The sequence below is a fragment of the Pagrus major genome, chromosome 5 (assembly GCF_040436345.1).
Source record: "Pagrus major chromosome 5, Pma_NU_1.0".
NCBI classification, from domain to species: Eukaryota; Metazoa; Chordata; class Actinopteri; order Spariformes; family Sparidae; genus Pagrus; species Pagrus major.
The window spans coordinates 22471156-22493195 of NC_133219.1; positions in this window are offsets into that span (position 1 = coordinate 22471156).

The window sequence follows — 22040 nt, forward strand, 5'->3', positions numbered from 1 at the left end:
CAGATTTCTCACTCTTTGAATGGATCAATCAGGATAAAGTCAAGACAGTGTTGTGGTATATTTTTTCTACAATAATAGTGGGATTTATGAATGAGGTAATCATTTCCAGATTTGCAAACCCAAACACTGAAAGTAATGTTTGTTTATTTGCAAAATGAGAAAAGGCACCGTCTGGTGTGGAGAAATATGACTCCACTCCCTTCAAATCATTAGCTGTGAAGTGCAAGCAAAGCGCAAGTTGAGAAAGTCTTATTGTTTTTTGTGTCTCGCTTTCTTTCATCACTCATTTGTTTGGCACCTCCACGCTGGCAGCTGAGCTGAATAAATTAATCATCCTGGGTCTGATGATACACACAAGATCCCTTTTTTTTCCTCTTGCTTCCTAGTTGAAACTAAACAAGGCTGCCATTAGATATTCTCTTCTCGTTGGACTATCTTTGCCTGAAGCGACAAATTGTCATGGCTTTAGAGAAGAACTGACTCACTCCTCCGTGCCCGTTTCGTTTTACAACCGCCCCTGAATGGCGTATCAGCTTCCAGTGGGTCCTTGGCCTTTGTTTGGAGAAAAGGAAACAACAGCTGTTGCTTTCACAGGATTTTCTAACCCCGGGGTCCTTGGAAAGAAGGAAAAAAATCTCCCTTTTTTTAAAAAAAACAAAAAAGCAAAAAGTACCCTTGCCAAGGAAACGGCTCCAAATCACCAACACCAGTAGACTTTTTCTCTCTGTTTGTGACACCTCCACACTGTCTGTCTTTTTCTTTGTCTCTGTATTTATTTCTCAAACACACACAGTCTTTTCCTCTCTTTGTCGGAGGGAGGAGGGGGTGGAACGGGAGGGAGACAGAGGGGAAACTCACAGGTTCGGCTCCTTCTTTCACCTGTCTCATTATTAGCAGCGATGAAGGACACAGTCACAGTCCCCTCCAATAATTCTGTCTGTGGGCCGCCTGTCTCCCTGCATCCACCTGTTGACAGAGCTGCTAAATGAGTCCCGAGCAGGAATGTTAATCAAAGAATCTGACATGTTGCTGGAGATTTTGGCCTTCAGCCTCTCGGCGGGCCTCTCGGACAGGTGGCTTTGTCTCTGTGGAGCAGATCTAATATCAGGACTGCGGTGCATTTCAAAACTCCTGGTTGTGTCTCAGAGCTTTGGCTGACGTTCTTTTCTGTGGATGTTTTGTCTGTTTCAAAGACTTGCATACAAGACGCTGATTTGTGGAAAGCCTCTTTCAGACATGTAAATATGTTGGAAATTTTAAATGAGGCGGGACCGTGACATTTCACTGACTGTCAACATGGCACAAGTCTGAATTAAATGCCGTCGGATTAAAATAAAGACTGAAATAGCACAATGTAAAACATGCAGGTAAAGGGATTAAATACATGTCTTGTTCACCTGGTTGGGACCACTGTATAAATAGAATAAGTTCTTAAAACTCTGATGCTCAAATTAAACACTGAATGAGACAAACTGTCTGTTGGAAATTAAACAAGAAGTGATCTGCCATGTTAATGTCTTCTTGACCCACCCATCCATCCAAACCTCCAGACTTTTGTCGCTCTGTACCACCATCACCTCACTTCCTCCTTTACTCATCGCATAGTTACTACAGCTGCTCGAGGGCTTTCTCATTTGAACATAAACCTTTTCTCTCTCTTCGTCTAACTGAACACCAGTAACTTGAAACCATGAAAGAAAAGAAAAGGAAAAAACATTTTGTTGATGTCTTGTCCTTAAGCAGCATATTTTCTGTGGAAGTTTTTCAGGAAATTTACTTAAAAGTCTGGTGTGTTCCTTTTGTGTTGAATTCATTCTTTTCTGGTTCTTTAAAACACACTGCTGAGGACCTTTAAAAGAGAACTGAAAGATTTATATACCAGTTTGCTGTCATCCACACTATAATTTTGGTCTCGACTGGAGCTTTTGTCTGCTGTTTGGTTTTAACACCTCTGAGATCCTTTGTTTTCTATGCATCCAGCGTCCAAGCCACAGAGGCGAGCTGGCACCATAAATCTCTCATTTTGTTTCATCTCCATAAATCAACAGACAAAAAAAAAATTATATAAAAAAAATGTGCACGTAATTAAAGTCAATTTCTCTGCTTACTTTATTGTAATATGTAACATCCATCCTGGCAACATGATCCTCTGATTCATGTGTTTGCGGTTTGGTTAAAAGAGAAGTGGTGATGAGCTGATGGGGTTCAACTCTTGTTTTCTCTGTGCCAGCTGATCAGACATTTGGGCATGGCAGGCGGCGAGAGACGCAGCTGAATGATGGGATTGTATCATGAGGTTAGTGGGACATATTCATCATGTACCTGAGAGAGCCTCGAGGCAGCAGAAATCATCAAACAAAACACAAACTAATTGCAGAGCATTATAGTGCAGGTTCGGCAGCTGTTTGATGTGTGTGTGTACGTGCTCTGGCCTCCTTTTGGGGGGAAACCACAATGTTTAATCTTGACATGAGTACGTCTTTAGCAGGCATGAAGCCAAGCTGTGTATGTTTGGTGGTGGTTAACCAGCCAAAGAAAAGATCCTAATGAGATACCTGTGTACACTCATCGGCTGAGCAACAAAACATAGCTTAATGATACCGTTAAGACACACCTACTGCTGTGTTTGACAAATACTTTTAAAATTCTGTCTTTAAATAAAAGAGGGAGGCAATTTTTCCTGAAATAAACCCGGCATTCATTGATGCCATATGTATTTTTCTTAAGTGATTTTCAAGTTGGAATTGACCACATTTACTACCTCATAAAATGTTTGCAAATTGAATTTCCATTTCTTTCTTTGCCATTTTCTTGGCTTTGCAAAGTCTTCACTTCTCTTTTCTTTTTAATGACATGTTATTAACACTTGAGCTGAGACAATGACTTAATCAACTACAACTATTTTAATAGCCGATTAATCGTTGAGCTCATTTTTCAGGCAACAATTCTAAATATTCTTTGCTCCCTCTTTGAGGATTTATATTTTTTCTTTGTCCTATGTCATTATAAATTGATTATCTTTCAATTTTTAGATAAAACAACCAAAAAGTGCCTTCTTGGATGCCCCTATGATAGATAAAACATGATAAAGTGCCCTCTAGGGTGCCCTTCCAGTCAAATAGTTAATAGTTTCCTGTGTGTTTTATTACAGAGGTGCAGTAGTTATAATAACATAATATATTTTTTTAATCCTAACGGGGGTTTTTAACTATTTAACTTTAAATGTAGCACAGCTTTATGCTCGCTCCTGCCCCACAAACATCCCGAGTCCGCCACTGTTGGACACTGTATAGACCCAACAATTAATCGATTCATCAAGAAAATTATTGGAAGATTAATCATCAGTGAAAATAATCATTAGCTGCATCCCTAATTAATCATGTTTGATTGCTTTAGCTGCCTGCTACTTATCGAGGAATATACTGCAGCGGATGCTCATACATCTTGGAGAAACCCCCAGTGTGACTGGATCCAGACTATTTAGCACCAGATGATGCTAAACCTGAGCTAATGAGGACAATATTTCTCTCTAATCTAGCGTGTCTTCAGTTTAATAGATCTGAGACATTCCTAGCAGGGCATATTTAAATTCTCACATACTCTGTCTGAGTGTAAATGGGCCAGCTGGCTGCTCTCAGCTGCTCCGCTTGCTTCGCTCTCGCTGTTGGTCGTTGTAAGGTGGAGACATGCTGCGTTGGCTGAGAGATGAGGTGTGCAGCCGCCGTTTGGCTCCAGCAAAACTCTTCGCAGTGTTGATCTTTGTCTGTCAGGACTCGGTCTGTATTATAAGATGGAGAGGAAGTGGAACAGCGTTTGACAGAACTGCTGTCAGTTTGTCATTGCAGACCTCCTCCGTTGTAAACTCCACTTTACCACCAGAGTCATCCAACCTCACTGTTTACCAAAAGTGAAATTACCAAGCTCATTTGCAGGGTTTGTTATGCTGTCATCTCTGCCTCCCTCAAACCGCTAAAAAGTCATTTTTACATGAAGACATTTGTGTTATGATAAGCTGTTTGGTTTGCTTTGGAAGATTTGTTTTTACGGCATTATGGAAATTACCATGCACTGACTTCAGTCACAAAGTTGTTCTCATCTTTTCTAGGTTTCCTGTGTCTGCTGCTTGAAGAATAATTGTATTTTTGTCAAGCATTGATGTTTTATAAACTTTGGAGCTGCAACAGTTATTGACATCATCAAATGTCATCTGATTGTCAACAGAAAATTAACCATTTTCATCCTCTATGTTTAACTTGAATTAAAACGTTTCAAAACATTTTAAGTTTTCAGGTTAGCTTTTTTTTAGTTTTTACTTGTCTGACATTATGGAAAATTGAATATTATTACTGAATAAGTTTTGGACTGTTGGTCAGACCTAAGACATGATGTTTCACAGACCAGACTTTGATTAATTGAGTAAATAATTAGCAGATGAATTGAAAATGAAAATCATTAGTTGCTAATAGACTGTAAAATTCTCTCTACAAATACCTTTTCAATGTAAAATTGGTGTCCCACATTTTCAGCCTTGCTAGCAGGATGGGTAGAAATTGTAAAACAATTTTGTACACACATTCATGCACCAGTGAACAGTGAATTGTAACTACTCTGGGGATCCCCTGACTTTCCTTGTACTGATACTTTGAACAAATACTTGCAAAACTATAAGAGCATTTTTACTTAAAGCGCCAAAGTAAAGTACAACCTCACAGAGCTACTCGTATGGCTGTTGACTCATTGTCTTGTTATTTTGTCACTTTTATCATTCTCAACACATCCCCTTGTACTTTTAAATGAAAACTGCTTCAGACTCACTTCTGGGGCTGCATATATTATACTGATTATATTCATTATGCCTATCTTTTTTCCCCCCATACATTTATTTTTCCAATCAATTGTTAATCTCAGAAAATAATGAGAAAATGTCCATCCAATTACCCAGAGTCCAATGAGATGTCTTCAAATTAGTTGTTTTGTCTGAAACCAAAAGATAATTAATTTAAAGTGATATAAAACAGAGAAAGGCAGCAACTCCCCACATTAGACTAGAACCAGTGAGATTTTTGCATGATAAATTACTTTGAGAAAAAAAAAAAATATGATAAAAAAAAAAAAAAAAAAGGCGAACTGATTGTGATCTTCAGTCGATTGTTTCAGCACTGAATGAAACTTGATCTTCAGCCTTCTCTTTGTGCCAGAAACCAAAGCCAACACAACAAATGCCACCTTTTGGTTTTAGGAAGAGGAACATCCTCCTGACACCGGGCCGTCCTCCCTCTTTAGCACCTCTGAGAGCTTCCAGGAGCTAATGCTGTTAAACAAACAAAGCTTCAAGGAGAGGAGCAAAGGGCACAGAGCCACATTTAACTTTCTAACCCTTTGCTTGCATAATCTTAGCCCCCGTTAGATAACACCTTTTGTTGCTTTATTTATCTTTTCATTCATGTAGCAATTCTCTGTGTGTTGGTTTTGCAGCCATTCAGAAACTGGTGATAATTTGAAACATGTGTATTTTAATGAAGCCTCAGGTTTGAGCCTGCACATGCAGCGTAATGTGGATTAAAATCATGTAAATACCTTCACTCAGCAGTCACTTTTATCTAATGAGCAGCTTCTGTGTGCTCTTTGTCACTCACGGTTAATCAACAAAGGAAAGCGTGTTCGTGGCACTCAGAGGAATTAAGTCCGATCAAACAAAGTGACCACAATGTGAAACGTTCTGATCTCCTTTCAGATCCCTGCTTGACTGAGCTCTGCTTCACAGCAGCCAAAGTAAACTATCGCTCTTCATGCACCTTGAATGCAAATAACACTGAAAAGGTGTAGCAGCCCTGCAGATCCCAGTAAAGCTCTTTGTTTGGGAAGCACTTTTAACTGGAGACCGTACTGTAAAAGATAGGTAATTATCCAAAGCTGGCTTATAAAGAGAGATAACAGCTTTGCGGCAGGTCAGCCCAGAGGTTTGTTAGTGCAAGAAAGGCTGCAAACTATCGGTTCTCGGTGCATTTTGGCAGTACATTACTTACTTACTCATTTTGTACCTACAGTGAGAGTGTGGTTTTCTCTTTGTCTCTTTTTCATAAAGACAGTTGTGTTGTCATTATGAGGCAGCAGATTATGAAGTGGAAGCGGTTCATTTAGAGAGAAATAGTCACACTAAAATATTGTAAAAAGTTTGTTTCACTGTTTTGTTAAATGTTGAAAATACATCTAAGTGATAAATTATTATTATTAGTAGTATTGGCATTAGATGGTTTGCATGAAAACTTTTGTTTTTTAGCATTACCAAGCTAGATTATCAAAAAAGACATCAATGGTCTACAGTCAACACAATAAAAGACATTAATGACAATGCCAAAACATCACTGAGCCTTTAGGTGTCAGTATTCTTCAACTGAAGTGCTGGTCCGATGGTCAAACAGTGCCAGAAGCGACATTCAAAAATTGACGAACCTCTATTATTATATTCTTCACGCAACTTACTTGACGTTTTGTACTTATAAACCAGTGGAACATATGACGCCTTTAAGGCAAGACTGTTGTGTCTCGTCACGTATAAACGAGCACAGGACAGTATGAAAGGGAAAGTCTACGGTGAGTTATTTTATCTTAATTACGTTGTTGAGTTACATCATGTACATTACGTAAGTGAAGTTCCCTACGTAAGTAATGTAGGTATTTTGAGACAAACTATGATATTTTCTTAAACCTAACCAATACATTTTCTTGCCTTAACTTGACCAAGAAGTTTTTTTTTCCTTAATCTAAGCAAGTATTTTTCTTGCCTACACCTAACTAAGATGTTTTCTTGCCTACACCTAACCGAACTGTGAGCGCACCATGACGGTCCGTTACACCTGTTGCTACGCTGCAAGGGTCGTGTTGTTTTGGGAACTGTGAAACATTTTAGGAGTCACTAGCAATTAACTTATTCTGTCTTTAGGTATGGTGACATGTTGTCTCTGTTTGCCAGCCTCATAATTTATACGATAGATAAAAAAGTTTTGTCTCTTGAACATATACATGATGATCTTTGGTACTTGATGAAATGACTTTTACTTCGTTACAGCAGTCTTGTATAGATCAGGGACCAATGCAGATAAAATGTGTTCAGTAAAGTTTGTCATATCTAAGTCTCCTGTAAAGCTGTACTGGTTTTAGTATTCCACTTTTTGGATCTCAGCTCTCGCCTTTAACTGCTGGTCAGAAACCCAAATGGGTCACAGTCTTTCTTCTGGTGGTGTCCCCACATAACCAGAGCAGAAATATGTTTTCATCAGCCCAGCTTGGATTTCTCTTTTGGTTTCCTTGGCTGAAAAAGTCTCAAAACCTTGCCTGTCTTAATATTTGCTTTTATAAATGGACCTTGCTGTGGTCAGATTTCCCCACAAAATTAACACTGGTCACAGAAACGATAAACCGCTGATTAACCGCAGCTTCAAATCCACTTAGAATTCATGTTATGAGGCAGAAATATTCAAGTCATCTCAGACAGGCGGAGAAAGACAGGAAGTTAGAGGACAGCAGGCAGGGAAGGGGTGAAACTGAACAGAGAAAAGAGCAGATTTAAGTGAAAACAGGACAAGGTCCACACCAATCCGCTCATATGAAGCCTGATGCAGCACAGAAATATTCTCATAGTGGGGAGAGGAGTGGAGACCAATCCCATCGCATTGTGCGCGCCACAGGAAATAGCCGGGGCCGTTAGTCTGACTGGCGTACGACTCTATATTCCATCTCTGCGTTGGCCCGAGGCCTCGCCACTGACAGAGACGGGAAACATCGAAACGATTGTGCACCGCAAAGTCGTCGGGGGGAAGAAAAAAAAAACATGCTGGCAGTGAGCGCCGCTTAAGGCTATACACAGATTCACAGCACACCAGGCAGAAAAGATTTACACACCCACTGAAGAGGGAGACAGTAACATGTTGTAGCCAAGGCAAACCCACACTCGTGTTTATGGACATTTTTTCTCTCGCAGACCACAGGCTTTCCGGCGGTGGCTTTGGATGGGTCCATGAGAGTGAGTGTGTGTGTGTGCGTGTGTGTGTGAGACTTCTTTTTCCACACTAAATCTCACTCTAATCAGTATTTTAATTCTAATTGCACGTTTAGCTTTTTTGGAGGGCTTTGATGTTTAACTACAGCGTGCTTTGGGAGCGAAAGCTAATTACAAATTTATGATTAGTAGGTTAATCAGAGCAGATCTTGTCTCGTGGTGCTCTGTCTAGAATTAAAAAGTCACCTGCAGTCACATAAACGGCTACATAGATCAACCGAAGTTGTTTTTTTATTGGCAAGACATTTTGTTTTCGCTGCATATGACAGATCATTGCATCATCAGCTTCAGCGATCATTATCAGGGTTCAAAAAGCTTATTTTAAAGGTACATTATGTAACTTTTTAAGTCACAATTTTGGTCATGTAGTCCTTTATTCTTGAACTGTAGGACTTCTAGATGACAAAGGGATGTTTTTGTTCTCACCTCATCATAATTCAAACTCAAAAAGCCTGTTTGCTCTAATGTTTACAAACTTATGGCTTTAAAGTACATGTAAAATGTTGGTTCTTTCAAGCTCCTATGCCATGTATCAGGAGCTCTGTCCCTTTGTTTATAGGCCTGTAGTGGCATAGTGCACCTTTAAGGAGGTCATATTTGTGGCTTTGGTTTTATAAATCACTGGGCCATTGCTTATTATGTGGTCAAGTGGCCACAAAACTATGAAATTCATGAATTTGAGAGCAATCCGTTTTTAATAAAATACATTTCTTTAGTTTCTGTTATTGTTTTGTGCCCTTTCTTTTTTGAGTGGATTTGGCCTTCTCCCTGTTTGTTTCCCATTATTTTCTTTGTCATTGGTGCACAATGCTGACCTTGTCTATTGTAAACTACAGTGTTGTTTCAGCAGGAAACATAGCATGTTGGATGCACGGAGGACATAATAACTAGGCAAAAAATAGTTTAAACTATTTCTGGTAAAATGTAAAACTCAAAACAGTGAGTGGTGAGGTATTTAAATGGAAGGAAATGATTTGAAATCTGACTTTTTTTCCAAATAAAGACAAAGAAGGGGGTGTGTCTGACATGTTTTGGGTGAACCTGTAATTTTAACTCAAACCACAACAGAAATTGTGTGACAAATAATGCAACATTCTGTTCTCTGCAGCCCAAAACCATAATTTTGAAACGATGAAAAAAGTTTGACTGGTGAATCCGATCCTGATGATGGCCTAGGCTTCTCGGGAATATCATGTTTTTGTGCTTTGTAGTGTTTTTGCAGATGGCCAGCTGCTAGTGGTTTGGCCAGCCATGGGAAATCTCCCTCCCATTAGCTTGCCTCCTGCCCTTAGTCATCTCTCTTATCTTCTGGCTCAGCCCCACTGACAGAGCTGTCCTCTGCCAAATGGGGAGAAATATTTCCCCATGAATGGAGCTATAGATAAAATCTTCCCCCATGATACCCTAGAGCATCATCCTTCTCCCTGGGCGCTATCCTGAACTATCAGAGCTACATTCAAGCCTTCCAGCTACTAAACAATTGCTAAACAATTTTAATGAATACACAATTAGAGCAGCCCTGGGTCAACTGAGGCCTCAGGGTCCAGATGCCATCCCTGTAAGACATGCACTTGTTTAGATGTTTGACAGCAATTCAGTCTTTGCACTTTTGTCACAATTAGCTGTGCATGAAGTAATGTCTGAGTCGGGAGCAACTGGGGAGAAAAAATTACTGTGAGCCAAGTGAGTCATCTGAAAGGGCTGGAGTTGCATGTAAAACCTTCTCATGAATGTTCTGGTATGTGACTCTAATTATTTCAAACATCACCTGCGGTCACATGAAAAGCTGTGTGCAAGTTTGAAACAATTTTAACTTTTCGCAACTAGGTTTATGCTTTCAAAATGATAATATCACATTTTCATGTCACTTTTAGTTTAATCGACCGGAGCTTTACACTTGTCACAAAATGTCATGAAAATGAAGTCTTGAAAGATGACTTGGACTTGACTGCCATGAGAGTTGACCTTAAAGTTGAAAGCAAAAGCACTGAAGTCCCACAAGGATTGACCTGGTCCCAGAATAATACAAGACAGAGAAAGGCAAAGACCACATATTTAATTATTTAAAAGGCTTGGTCTCAGCTATGTTAAGGCACTACTTACACTGAAAAAAGTTCAAAGAATTCTTCCCAACACCTGAATGAAATGTGATTGAATGGAAATCTGATATGAATTCCTGTGATTTGATTTGACAAAAAATTAAAGGAGCAATTTGTAAGATATGGCCAGAATTTTCATTTAAAATATATGTAAAATATGAACTAAGATTATCGACAGAGTGTGAAGAATCAGCAGTGTTGAGGTTATGTCAAAGACTTCTATGTATGTTGTTGCAGAGATATCTTCTGAAGTTGCTAACCAGCTAGCCCCCGGCCCGTCCTCTCTTGCACCGCTAGAGGCAATAGTCCGATGGACCTCGTAGTTTCAGTTGGAAGACATAAAAGCAGCAAGTTTGCAGCTTAGGCTTATGAGTAAACAAATGAAACTCATAAATTGTCAAGATTTCTTACACCTATTGCTGACTGAAAAATACAACTGTACACCATACTGAATTCAAGTTTCTCTGTTATACTGAAGATGAGCACAACTGCCTCGTTAACTAATCATAAAACACACTTTTTTCAAACTCTACATCACTGAAATAAAACTCAACTAAACATTCTTGGTTTTCCTTTCCACAGTCACCTCTGGGTGGGTGAAATAAATCCTCAATTCACTGAGTAAGATGTAAACAATATTCCTGTTCCACACCCTGCTTCATGCCTCTCTTATCCTCCCTTGCCATGTCTTCTTCTCCCCCGGAGATGTAGTCCTTATCAGAGCTGCTGTAAATCACCTCTGTACTGTATCCCCTGTCTTCAAACTAGCATCTTGTGGGTCTCAGAGGTGTGTGTTCAGTCCCAGCGCAGGCAGACTACTACAAGCTAATAGGGCCTCTTAGTTCCACAACTAACCTATAGCCACTTGCAAACGGCAGCTCATCACTCCAGCCAAAGATAGCAACAGCAAAGAGCATTCCAGTACAGTGAGCAGCAGTAAGTGGTTGTGCTGCTCCTCATAGTTTTGAAGCTCCCTTCAAATGCTTGCCATTTCCTACAATTACACCTTTAAGACACCCAAAACACTTAAATTAAAAATGTTTTAATGTTCAGAAACAGTGGGGCACATCTCCAATTACAAAACCTTATGAAATTAGCTGCCTTTTTACATTTCTGAACCCATGAACAATCTGAGACCTGAGGCAGTCAGCTGTCATCTCTGTTTGGATGTTGCCCATTTTTCTTCTTGTTTGCTCGCTTATGCAACCTGCACACCCTGACACAGCAGCAGACATTCTTTGCCAGAAGTGGAAGATAGCACCAGCAAGAGATGGGAAGATAAGGAAAGACTGTCATGACATGCATGTTGTCTTCTGAGTGTAAATCACTGAAGGAATTTCTGCTCTCAGCATTTCGAGAGCTGAGTTCAGAACAAAGACTGAACTCTCCTGTGGTGTTCGAATCAGAGGAGGAGACGTTTTTTTATGCATCTAATGCGGTACACATTGTCCAACACCATCAAAACTCGGAAGTCATGCAACCAGCAGAACTATTTGCCACACACAGTATCGTGTATCATCGTGAAAACAGAGTGTTTTGAGAAGCCGAGATGTGGTCAGCAGTAACTCAGATGGAGAGGGCTGTCGTGGTCCATTTCAAACATGTTTTGCCTCGGGGACCAGCTGCACTTCATAAGCGTTCCTCCGACCAAAGATTCAGGTTAATAAAAAAAGTCTCAGACAAAACTCCTTCAGGTTTTAAATCTGGGCCTCCGAACGCTTGACTTCATTATTTTAATTTCCGCCGCCCCGACTTGTATGAGTAAGTTTTCAATTTCCTTCTGTGAACATTCCTGTGCACTCTGCAGACTGCAGGGGACATGGCATGTTGATGAGGTTGTCAATGCTGAATGACTCTCATACATTAACTATTTTAAAATTCTGGAGATAAAGTTCTTTGTATCTACAGAATAAATGAACTGATTTTGAAAAAGAAAAAAAAGATTAGCTTCAGGGGAAAGAAGAGAAGAACTGGATAATTAGAATCAGGAGTGATGTGTGACAATGCAACAACTAACACTAAAATAATGAGCACTTATTTTAAGGTCACCTCCAAGACTCCTATATTTTAAGAATTATAACATTCATGTCACCAGTAATTATTTATATTGAATGCACACTTTGGTTTAGGTCAGGTAACAATTGCTGTATTGGTTAAATATTGACAAAGTCAGTGGTAACAGGAAACAGGACATGAGCACTTTTTCAATATTTAACCAAACCAACAATCTTACTCTAACCTCAACCAAAGGATGCAGGTGCAACAGCGTCCTCTACCCCCTTCTTTAATTGCTAAATGCTCCATTATGTTCGCAGCTAGTCTCCTATAGTGTCTGTCTGCTGTTTGGTGCTAAGAAGATGGTGTTTACTGGGTTTTTAGAACTTTTTCTCTGAAATCATCTCTTGAGAGCGGCGAGAATGAACCGGGGGACCATTGCGTTTCAACATCTGTAAGCGTGACACCACTGCATATTTTACGGAGAACTCGGGACATTTCCAGTCGTGTTTGTGGCAATCAAAACAGGTGTTTTAGTTTTCCTAACCCTAACCATGTGGTTTTTGTAGCTAAACCTAACCAGAACATCAGCACAGCGTTGCGACATAAAAGCTTTAACTTCTCTGCGGCTGTGCAGAAAACGTACTGTTCAAGCAGCAATTCTTGGTTAAATAATCTTGAACCATTTAAGGATGATATGAAAAACCTGCACAGTATTTCTCTATTGGAGAACAGTATTTAGAAAGGTAGCTTCCATGATTGTTGTATTTGCAGCAGACATGAAAGGAAGGGATAATCATGTGGATAATCACTGTGATGCAGTATCACAAATCTGTAGTCTAGTTGCGTGGATACAGTACCATCTCTTCTTATTATCAAAGCTTCATCTCTGCACCACAGTTTAACATTTAACTTTTCCATTCTCTAAGGAAGCATATAACAGCCATTGTGCTGTATGTGATTTCCTCCAACATGGCACACTCAGTGATGTCATGCAAATTCCTCTGGCGGTGTATCATTTACTCGTGTCAGCTCGTATAATTCAGAGGAGGTAACCCGCCTGATATCACAAGTGACAACCTGTTGATGTGTTTTTGCTTCGCAGCGAGGGAGTTGCTAGGCGCTTTTTTAGTCAGCAATTAATTTCAGCTCTGGCCAAGGGTGGGTGTGACGGTCCAAATGGCTCGGAGGGTTTGACAGCCAGCCAAGAGAGTGTGAGAGAAAAACACAGAGAGAGAGAGAGGCAACACGAGCACGAGAGATTTCTTCAGCTGACTTTATTTTTATGACCGGCAAACCACAGTAAACAAACAAAGAGCACATAAATTGTTCATGGACTACCCTCCAAAACCTTAGAGGCAGTTCTGTAGCGAGAAACACGTCTCTTGCATGACAAACATTCAGTGAGACTTTTTTGTTTAATCTTTTTTATTAAAGATTTGTATATTATGCAATGAGAGCATTTATAAACTCTGCCTTTGTACACTTTTTTAGCTTTATCTGTAACTATATGTGAGAAACAAATAACACATAGCCCTGACTACATATCTTGCTTGTTTCTTGACTATATCCAGACACCCTGCAATAGTCATTACACAACCCACTGCATCACTGTGAAATGTGTCATTGCAAATGATGACTAAAATGTCAACTGTACGGCCCAGAATTAATGTGTCTGCAGCAGCGTCGCCTTTTTACTGTTAAAATATACAAGCTTGAAAATGTAATGTTTGTTTAGACAGGAACAAGACAAACTGTGCCATTTTCTCATTTCTCTTCCCGCTAAGCTGGAGAGAAGGTGTTTTGACACTCTGAGAGTGAAGTATATTCACACCAAGCTTTTATGAACACGAGCACAACAACGACCCACCCTATAGATGGAAATAAATATGTCACATACACAAGTGGGAACTCAGATGAGGACATGTTAGGGCCTCCAGAGTATAGATCCCCTGCTCCAAAATGAAAAAGGCTAAACAGGTTAAATTAGCTTGTTAGAGGTAAAGCTCCCTTTAAAAATAACCAGCTCTGCTAACCCTGTTTTAAGGATTCGAGTTCAGAATTTTACAAACTTGTTTCAATACATGTGTGTTAAAGCTGCTGCATTAACCAACAATAATATATTCTGTCAAATAACTACATGTAAACGATGAACCTGACTCTGCGAGTGCCCTCAACTATCTGCTCTCATCAAACCTTTTTTTCAGCCATAGCAGCCAGATGTTTTTTAGTGAAAAAGCTCTTAAACCCCACAACACACAATCTGACCAGCAGAAAACTGTTGACAGACAAAGTTAGCATCTAGCCAACGAACACAGCGGATTTATTGGTTAAACAGCCAGATAATTCACTCTGGAGTTGGTGAAGACCAAAAACAGAGCTAAAAGTAGAGTGAATAATCAACTTACATGAAAAAACTTTAAGTATAAAAAGTATTTAGTGTTAATATGAGGCAATTAATGATAATCTATTGGGTATTTGTAGTGTTTGTGTGTTGGTTTATTGCAGATGTTTTGTCCTGGCCATGAACCTACATGCGACTAACAGGATCTCCAAAGTCATAATATGTGAACTGTTTGTCAGTCAGCTTTGTTTTGAAAGTCTAACCGCTGCATATTTTTTTTCATTATTGCTAACTCGACCGTGCAGCCCTTCATATGCAAAACTCAAGGTACCTGTTTACAGGATCTGTCGTTTTCATGCCTCCCATTCTTTGTCTTCGAAGAAAGCATAAGAGTTGCATAAGAGTTGTGTTACGAGAGACTGGGCGTCACGTTGCCCGCGGATACGAAGGCTAGCGGGGTAAGTCAAGTGTCATAGTCTGAATCTTAAGGCCAGTGGCCGAGCTGCCATATTTGACAATTTGGGAGTGAAAACATCTTGCTTTTACAATGTTCTTGCACTGTATATGAAGGGAATGCTTCAGTCAGTATACACAGGAGAAATGATGAGAGACAACAAACTTTTTTAATTACATATCGTGTGCGAGTTTTGTATTGAGGTGGACTTGAAATAATCCAAACTATTCTTTAACCAAACGGCTACTTGAAGTTGAAGCTGTGCTGAAATGAGAAAATACCAAACTCAACTGTCAAAAACATTGATTTAATAAAAATCTTGCGTAATTCAAAACAGCTCAAACAACACTGATTTCACAGTATGTAGGAGGCTAATTTAAAAACAGAAACACATTTTGGTGTTCTCGCCAGACAATGTTTCTCTTTGTGTTCAGGTTTTAGGTTTAAGACTGAATGTGTTTGTTGTGGTCATTCACTCTGTGCAGTGAGAGCCACTAATGGAGGCTAACAACATCTGGACTCACTAAAGCACTATTAGCAGCTTGCTTATAATTGGCTCTGACCCCTTATTCTGTGAGGTCATTGGTCAGAAAAGGTTGGGTAGTTTAGGAACAGGAAAATTAACTTCCTGTTATTCGATGATAATGACCACATTAGGTGCAAAGTTAACTAAGGGTCATTAGAGAGAACGTCACGCACAAACAGCGGCTCAGTTTTTACATTTCTTTAGAAACTTTTGAATTTACTGGAATGAAAAACAGCTTAAATGTTGATGTAAGAAAACAAAACTTGTGAATTTTAATGTCTAAAGTCAATATAGTAATGGCTGATTTGTTAAAACACAAACATCAAACAACATGCATATAAACATCCACCAAATTACACCTGAATATTAACCTCCATCACACTTTAATGCTTTTGTAGGTAAAGCACCTTCTCAGGAATCCTTTCATCATTATTAGATGCCAGCTTTTTGTTCTCAGGTCCAAAAAACATAAACTTTCACTGTAATCTTTGAAGCTTTATGCTGCCTGCAGCGATTGGAAAATGTCTCACTGAGGCGACTGCTCACCGCTGGTCCCTTACAGAGACAGAAAGGGCCCGAGGCTCGCCGCTCTGCTTCTAACTAACTCCATATGGTACGGGTCTGGACATCCAACTGACTTCTAAGACTGTTGCAGACTGGTGCAACGTAAACTTTGCATCTCATCTGAGCGGGGGCCACGGGCAAACCCCTTTCCCTCTAAGGAGAAGCATCTGTCCCCCATCGCCCTCAATATCCACCTCGCCCATCGCCAAAGGCTCTGACAGTGACGTGGCTTACATTTGAAATCTTAAAGAGGCAGGTTTTTCCGTTTATTTAAGTTTATACAGCTCAAATCATCAAGGTTGCAAGTTTTAATAACTAATACTTCAGAGTTTGAACAAGCAGCGCAGAAAGGCTCCCTTTTTCCGAGACATTTGGATCCCTCTTTCTGTGAGAAATTTTCTTTGAGAAGTCTTTACTGAACAAGACGGTGAAAGGGACTGCTGGCACTGAGACTGGATTGGTGAATGAGCAGGGTAAGAAAGAGTACAACAGGTAACAAGGACCTACTGCTGAGAGACAGATGGCTGAGCTGCACAATGAGAGGCCCTCACGGGAAGCTCTGTGTGTGCACGTTAATGTGTTCATGTTAAGACTTTCTTTTATGTGCTCCATATCAGTTTGTCCAATGAGCAATCAAAGAATGTCTCGTGAATGACTGTTTCAGAGAGCAAGATATTGACGTTTCTTTAGGGGTTACTCACTCCCTGCTCTCCAATGAGCGACGTAAACGTGTCTGCTTGCATGAAGAATACCCAAACACATGGCAGCAGTATTATACATCATCATAATGAATTACAGATACTATAATTTGATAGGAATTGGAGAATGTTAATGGTCATCTTGATGAATTAAGTTATCTATTGTTTCCTATAGTGAGGCAAATGTGGATTTGTTCTCTTGGAAAATGACAATATTACTCTTTACATAGTGTTGTTTTCCATTTTAGTAAATTCAGTGAAACAAACTGAGCTGCTCAGTAGTGTAATGATGATTCTACACTGTTACAGTAGATATATGTAATTTGGTATGTGTCATTACAGTTATTTTTAGAAAACACACCAAAATATCCTTCCTTCTGTTCACTTTGTCAACCTCATTCAGCCTTTTCCCAGAATTAAGGTAAATTAAGCTCCCTTTATTCATGTCCACTTTGCTGCGAGGGTTTGGGTGACACTGATTTTGCGAGCTGCTCACATCCAGAGTGTTTGAAGTTGATTGAAGCACGCTGACTGCATCACTAGGGCATCTTTTGCTTGTCATTTATTTTAATGTCTGTAATTAATACGGAACTGATACTTCAGTGTGACATCTTATGGAAAAAACAAAATAAGGAAAAAATCGCCTTGACTGACTTCATACACAAAGACATTTATATTGTGAAACAGCAGCCGTTGCTTTTTTTGACAGATTTTGTTGTTTTCCACCCTGCACAAAAAGGGCAATTTTGCCATCTTCCTGGGGAAAAAAACAAAAGCCTGAATTTGTTTGGCTTTATACTATCAGTAGCTAATATTTTGAGTGGTCTCAGTAGCTGAGGGTGAGATATACCGCGTCATATTTTCTTGTCTTTGTTTTGGTAGTTGTCACGTTTGGTGTAGATTCATCGTCCGCTTTGCGTTTCCCTGAAACTATGCCTCATTCACTTAGTTGTCATGCCTGATAACAGTGGTTTTTTTTTTAACTGTATGTGTGTGGAGCATCACTGCAAAATAGTCAGTCAGTTGGTACAAAACCCTGTTCTGCTTGGTTCTGAAAGATAAACCTGACACCTAATACATATACATATACATACATATTTTAGGCAGCTGAAAACTGCTCTACTATCAATGTCAAAAACTGCGTTGGAAACATCAGGTCATCCAAGTCATCCGTGGGAAGAGTACAGCACCAGAGAACTCAGAAATGCAAAGTACATTACAAACAGCTGTATTTAAACAGTTACAGAGCAACTTTAACTTTTACAGTGTGTCATAAACTGTCCATGAATTCTGAATCCTTGATGTCATTCTATCATTCCTGAAATAGTGCAGCTGATCACAGATGCCATCAGCAATATGAAACAACTGGCAGCAGGCAACAAAATAACGACAGACAGACATGTGAAGGTTTTTTTTCTCGTCTGTAGGGTGATTATTGCAAGAGAACATGAATACCAGTCAAGCATGCAGGCATAGCATGGATGAATCACAGCAGATCTCAGATTGCAGGGCTCCAGCCACTGTAATTGATAGTCAAACCACCATCCCCCTCTTTGGGAGAAAATCTACAGCAAAGAGTCAAACCACATCCAGTTTGGATCTCTGCCAGCGAATTATTCATTCCTTCAGCTATCTGGGCCAACACAGAATCATATGGATTACACACTCACACACACACACACCGACTGTTGCCCTATCAGGGGCAGGCTGAGCTATTTTCTGGAAGTGAACTTGTTGGCTGCAGTGGCTCTCCACACTAAATAGCGAGGCTAACCAGTGTTTGCTTTGTGGAAATCCCTTTGGCGTTTGCAGAGTGAGAAGGGACGGATGGCTCACACAAGTCTGTTGCCCGCCTCTCTGCAGTCACGTGTTGCATGTCATGTGTTGGAGGCTGTGTTTGGAGTAAAATAGGTCTGCTGCTAGGAAAAAAAATATATATGCTGCACCACAGAACTGAGAAAATCAGTCGCCTGTTTATGGAATAAAAAGCTGAACAATGTTAAAAACAATCACATCACGTGGTAGCCTTGTTTTATTTCTTGTAGTGCCAGAGAAACAGATTGAATCCAAGCTTGAGCAGCCAGTTTGAGGTGGAAAGGAAGATTTTAATAAACACAGAACAATGGCGCTACAGCAGTGTTTGTACCCCGAGGGGCAGCGGCCAGGGAGACTGCAGTGTAGCTCAATTAAGTTAAAAATTATTTTATTTATAGAATAAGCAGGGTTGTGTTGGATCATCGACTTATATCACATATTTATTATATATTATTGTCAGTGTGCAATAGTGTAAATATTCATATTGTTTCTACTGTTTTTTTACACATATTTTTATATCGTTTTGACTTATTTATACTACTGTTCTAATTAATGCTCTCTTTTTTTGCTATCCCCTTTGTTGCTGTAATATTGCACATTTCCCCATTGTGGGAATAATAAAGGCTTATCTTATCCTATCTTATTTGTAATTAGGAGGAATATGTAATGTATGTAAAAAAGAACAATTCGGTTTGTGGTTTATCTTATCTAATGTCTTGAGATGTTGGTCTGAATGGTCTGATGTTGAGAACGACTGGTCTAGATGTTGTTTTTTCTCTTTGCCCCATGATCCAGGGAGGATGGGGCTCGACCCGGCAACCTGCAGGCCTAAAGTGAAAGCTCAGCCAGAGTTGGGGCCCAGGCCTCGTATCATCTGGTTTCTATTCTCTCTGCCCTGTCCAATGAAATCTGACCTGCTTTAGAGGAGAACTGAATTATGGGCCCATCAATAAATACCATATTTCCCCCTTTGAAGTTGCATACGTGATGGAAAGTGGTAAGATGTCATGTGTTAAAGTTATTACCCAATTCCTTCGCACTAATCTACTGTGCTTGATGTTCCTGACTTTTGAAGACTGTTGTGGCTTTATCTATTCTGACAGCAGCCAGACTGACCGCTTTTTTCACTTTGCCCAAACGTCAGAACTATTTTCAATCTCCCTTCGACTTTATATGACCCCCGCAGAGGTATCCTCGCAGGCAGGGGGGAGAGGTGGGAACGATTGGCTTTGAATGTTTCGTGACAATGGTGGATAATTTTACCAGCTGGTGAATAGTCTGCTCTTGAGTCATTTGGAGGTGCCTATAAAGCCTGTGTGTAATCTTCCTGCCTCCCACTCTTTAATTGTGCCTCTCACGGAACAAGTTGCTTTTGTTAAAAGAGGAGATAGCCTAAGGTCCTCCTGGTTCAACCAGCAGAAAAGACAAGACGTGAGGAGAAGATGTGCAGCTATAAAATGCACTGCTGTGTGTTAATTCGAGGGTTATTTTGTGTGCTTGTGTGTGTGTTTGCTGTATTTAATATGCGACAATGAATAGAGAAATGGAAAGATGGGAAAGGACAAAATGGATGCAACAAATGTCTTACACCAGATTATAATCCATGATTTTGTAATCACGCTGTACACATCTAAAGGCTGGGTTAACTGTTTTAGTTCATAATACTTTTGCCTATGCCAAGTTTAGCTAACAGCAACGATCACACTGCTTCATGTGACCAGTGTTGGGGAGCAACTAGCTACATGGAGCGAGTTAATAATCAAAAGTGGAATTCAATTAAAGTTACTAATTAAACTGTTGGTGAAAGGGGTTACATCCAAAAAAAAAAAGCTTATATGTAGAATATAACACTTGTTTTGTTGCTTTGCATCTTTTTGTTGTGCAGTAAAAATGTCTTTTTGACATATTTGCAGAAAACACAGGTCAGCAAACACATAGGCATGAATTTGGGTGCCAAGGGTACAATGGCTGACAAGGAGCTGTCTCTACATCTCAGCAACCTGTATTCATTGCATTTGTTCTCTTGTATTAAAAAGTCCTCTCTCCCTCTTAGCTGCCAACCTGCTTTATGTAACCTTTTACATTTCAAAAGTAAATAAAAGTTTCCCAGCACCACTTAAATATAACACATAAGAAAGAGATAATTTTGTATTTTTGTTAGTAATGCTTCACTAAAGGTTGAAAAACAGATGTTTTGTGGTTTTAAAATATCTGTAAAAAGCAACAAAAACCAAAAAATGATAGGGAAGGAAAAATAGGATTCACAGTAACTTTTTCAGCATGACAAAGGCCCCATAAGAGCCATAATGAGCGCCTGCGTAGGAGGGTGACCCGGCTGTTACCTGCACATGCTCAGTGTCGATGAAGATCTCAGGTTAAGAAGCTGCCCTCTCTGACAGGAGATCTGAGGTTATCCCTGCTGTAACAGCTGCCTGGGATAATGAGTAGCAGCACTCGTGCCGTCCCGAAAAATACCATGACTGTTAAGAAGCCTCACGTGAGCCGAGAGAGAAGGGAGGGAAGGATGATTGCTCTGGCATTTCAGTGCAAAATGAGGTGAATTAAACATCTGCAGTTGCAGCTATAAAGAAACGATGGCAGCGATGCAGCCTGCCTAAACTTATAAAAACGAAATAAACTCTGGTTCTGAATGTTTTTCGGAGCACATAGAGATTTCTAGCGGTGAAAAGATCCTGTAAAAGTCCTAAATATTTTTAAACACATGCTATCTCATCTTCTGTTTGTTTTTGTTTCTGTAAGAGGTCATGCATGCTCGATGTTCATATAAGGAATGACACACTTCTTCCAGAATTGCCTTTATACTGCACAAAGCATCTGTTGACACAGTCATTGTGTCATTTCAGCGGTGCATAGGAGGAGGTGTGAGGATGTTGTCGGTGATATTCATTACAAGCCGGCACATCAGCCCATCAAAGCTCTCCTTTGTGGAGGGGATCAAGCCAGAGGCAGGTTAAGGCTTTCCACAGAGACGCCTGTGGTTTGCTCTTCCTCTCGGTTTCCTCTTTTCATCTGCTGCCGTGTTCTTGAACATCTCATCAGGAGGGCTGCACAAACTTCTGCTGAACTCAACCTTTTCTTCTTCCATCTCTTTAATGTTGACTTAAATTTGGTTATTTTTCTGACCAATATCAATTCCTTGTCAAAGCTTCTGAAAAGATAATTAGACCTCTGTGTGCGATTGACTCAAAGCTAAACTTTTCACCCCTAGCACTGAACATTTTGAGAAAAATATTCAAATAAAAGGACATTTGCATCTTGGAATAATATGTTTTACTCGTCATTACTGAGCGGAAATGGACTCGTGATTTGCACAAGTTTGTATATTATATAAAAATAAAACTTAAAAATAAGATTCTAGATATGGAAACAATTAGTAGATTAATTGATTAGTTAATCAACAAGAAATACATTCAATAATTGATATTGAGAAAAAACAATTGCTACCTTTCAGATAGATATACAGAA